This window comes from Hypomesus nipponensis, chromosome 6 (assembly GCF_054491055.1).
Source record: "Hypomesus nipponensis isolate SF chromosome 6, ASM5449105v1, whole genome shotgun sequence".
In the NCBI taxonomy this organism is placed as follows: Eukaryota; Metazoa; Chordata; class Actinopteri; order Osmeriformes; family Osmeridae; genus Hypomesus; species Hypomesus nipponensis.
In genome coordinates this window covers 727,501-730,000 of record NC_140366.1, presented here as the reverse complement: position 1 = coordinate 730,000, position 2,500 = coordinate 727,501, and the positions used below count along the sequence as shown (strand labels likewise).

Below are 2,500 nucleotides of genomic sequence, written 5' to 3'. Positions count from 1 at the left end.
CGGGCGTTGCCAGGCTGGTATGGCCGTACGAAATAAGTTGACAACCATAGGCTACTTATCCATATACAGATTTGCCAATTGACAATGCAAGGTGGTCTCTCTCTCTCTCTCTCTCTCTCTCGTTTCAAAATGAAAACAGCTTCCAGCCCCTTTCATGAAGGACTACTTGTGCATATTGCAAGATTTCAGTTTCTAAGTGAATGAGCAAAAGAGCATACAGCACCTGGTATTCCCAGGCGGTCTCCCATCCAAGTACTAACCAGGCCCGACCCTGCTTAGCTTCCGAGATCAGACGAGATCGGGCGTTGCCAGGCTGGTATGGCCGTAAAATAAGGTGACAACCATAGGCTACTTATCCATATACAGATTTGGCAATTGACAATGCAAGGTGGTCTCTCTCTCTCTCTCTCTCTCTCTCTCTCTCTCCCCCTCGTGTCAAAATGAAAACAGCTTCCAGCCCCTTTCATGAAGGACTACTTGTGCATATTGCAAGATTTCAGTTTCTAAGTGAATGAGCAAAAGAGCATACAGCACCTGGTATTCCCAGGCGGTCTCCCATCCAAGTACTAACCAGGCCGGACCCTGCTTAGCTTCCGAGATCAGACGAGATCGGGCGTTGCCAGGCTGGTATGGCCGTACGAAATAAGTTGACAACCATAGGCTACTTATCCATATACAGATTTAGCAATTGACAATGCAAGGTGGTCTCTCTCTCTCTCTCTCTCGTGTCAAAATGAAAACAGCTTCCAGCCCCTTTCATGAAGGACTACTTGTGCATATTGCAAGATTTCAGTTTCTAAGTGAATGAGCAAAAGAGCATACAGCACCTGGTATTCCCAGGCGGTCTCCCATCCAAGTACTAACCAGGCCCGACCCTGCTTAGCTTCCGAGATCAGACGAGATCGGGCGTTGCCAGGCTGGTATGGCCGTACGAAATAAGTTGACAACCATAGGCTACTTATCCATATACAGATTTGGCAATTGACAATGCAAGGTGGTCTCTCTCTCTCTCTCGTGTCAAAATGAAAACAGCTTCCAGCCCCTTTCATGAAGGACTACTTGTGCATATTGCAAGATTTCAGTTTCTAAGTGAATGAGCAAAAGAGCATACAGCACCTGGTATTCCCAGGCGGTCTCCCATCCAAGTACTAACCAGGCCCGACCCTGCTTAGCTTCCGAGATCAGACGAGATCGGGCGTTGCCAGGCTGGTATGGCCGTACGAAATAAGTTGACAACCATAGGCTACTTATCCATATACAGATTTAGCAATTGACAATGCAAGGTGGTCTCTCTCTCTCTCTCTCGTGTCAAAATGAAAACAGCTTCCAGCCCCTTTCATGAAGGACTACTTGTGCATATTGCAAGATTTCAGTTTCTAAGTGAATGAGCAAAAGAGCATACAGCACCTGGCATTCCCAGGCGGTCTCCCATCCAAGTACTAACCAGGCCCGACCCTGCTTAGCTTCCGAGATCAGACGAGATCGGGCGTTGCCAGGCTGGTATGGCCGTACGAAATAAGTTGACAACCATAGGCTACTTATCCATATACAGATTTGCAAATTGACAATGCAAGGTGGTCTCTCTCTCTCTCTCTCTCTCTCTCTCTCGTGTCAAAATGAAAACAGCTTCCAGCCCCTTTCATGAAGGACTACTTGTGCATATTGCAAGATTTCAGTTTCTAAGTGAATGAGCAAAAGAGCATACAGCACCTGGTATTCCCAGGCGGTCTCCCATCCAAGTACTAACCAGGCCCGACCCTGCTTAGCTTCCGAGATCAGACGAGATCGGGCGTTGCCAGGCTGGTATGGCCGTAAAATAAGGTGACAACCATAGGCTACTTATCCATATACAGATTTGGCAATTGACAATGCAAGGTGGTCTCTCTCTCTCTCTCTCTCTCTCCCCCTCGTGTCAAAATGAAAACAGCTTCCAGCCCCTTTCATGAAGGACTACTTGTGCATATTGCAAGATTTCAGTTTCTAAGTGAATGAGCAAAAGAGCATACAGCACCTGGTATTCCCAGGCGGTCTCCCATCCAAGTACTAACCAGGCCCGACCCTGCTTAGCTTCCGAGATCAGACGAGATCGGGCGTTGCCAGGCTGGTATGGCCGTACGAAATAAGTTGACAACCATAGGCTACTTATCCATATACAGATTTGGCAATTGACAATGCAAGGTGGTCTCTCTCTCTCTCTCTCTCTTGTGTCAAAATGAAAACAGCTTCCAGCCCCTTTCATGAAGGACTACTTGTGCATATTGCAAGATTTCAGTTTCTAAGTGAATGAGCAAAAGAGCATACAGCACCTGGTATTTTCAGGCGGTCTCCCATCCAAGTACTAACCAGGCCCGACCCTGCTTAGCTTCCGAGATCAGACGAGATCGGGCGTTGCAAGGCTGGTATGGCCGTACGAAATAAGTTGAAAACCATAGGCTACTTATCCATATACAGATTTGGCAATTGACAATGCAAGGTGGTCTCTCTCTCTCTCTCTCTCTCT

The 2,500-nt window shown here is 47.3% G+C and overlaps 7 non-coding genes and 2 pseudogenes across 7 annotated transcripts in view; all 9 read right to left on the bottom strand.

Moving 5' to 3' along the window:
* LOC146284095 (5S ribosomal RNA) overlaps nt 1–31 on the bottom strand; it is a 119-nt gene extending 88 nt beyond the window's left edge. Inside the window, exon 1 of the ribosomal RNA XR_014761071.1 lies at nt 1–31. This exon is cut by the window's left edge and continues 88 nt beyond it. This is a non-coding gene — a ribosomal RNA (5S ribosomal RNA).
* A 180-nt stretch (nt 32–211) lies between these two features.
* Nucleotides 212–330, bottom strand: LOC146284094 (5S ribosomal RNA). The gene has a single exon (XR_014761118.1). It is a non-coding gene; the product is annotated as a 5S ribosomal RNA (ribosomal RNA).
* Nucleotides 331–522: 192 nt separating this feature from the next.
* LOC146284093 (5S ribosomal RNA) lies at nt 523–641 on the bottom strand (annotated as a pseudogene).
* A 174-nt stretch (nt 642–815) lies between these two features.
* LOC146284092 (5S ribosomal RNA) lies at nt 816–934 on the bottom strand. Its single transcript, XR_014759425.1, has one exon. It is a non-coding gene; the product is annotated as a 5S ribosomal RNA (ribosomal RNA).
* Nucleotides 935–1,104: 170 nt separating this feature from the next.
* LOC146284091 (5S ribosomal RNA) lies at nt 1,105–1,223 on the bottom strand. The gene has a single exon (XR_014759424.1). It is a non-coding gene; the product is annotated as a 5S ribosomal RNA (ribosomal RNA).
* A 172-nt stretch (nt 1,224–1,395) lies between these two features.
* Nucleotides 1,396–1,514, bottom strand: LOC146284090 (5S ribosomal RNA). Its single transcript, XR_014761070.1, has one exon. It is a non-coding gene; the product is annotated as a 5S ribosomal RNA (ribosomal RNA).
* Nucleotides 1,515–1,698: 184 nt separating this feature from the next.
* On the bottom strand, nt 1,699–1,817 carry LOC146284089 (5S ribosomal RNA). The gene has a single exon (XR_014761117.1). It is a non-coding gene; the product is annotated as a 5S ribosomal RNA (ribosomal RNA).
* Nucleotides 1,818–1,999: 182 nt separating this feature from the next.
* Nucleotides 2,000–2,118, bottom strand: LOC146284088 (5S ribosomal RNA). Its single transcript, XR_014759423.1, has one exon. It is a non-coding gene; the product is annotated as a 5S ribosomal RNA (ribosomal RNA).
* Nucleotides 2,119–2,294: 176 nt separating this feature from the next.
* LOC146284087 (5S ribosomal RNA) lies at nt 2,295–2,413 on the bottom strand (annotated as a pseudogene).
* Between the last annotated feature and the right edge of the window lie 87 nt (nt 2,414–2,500).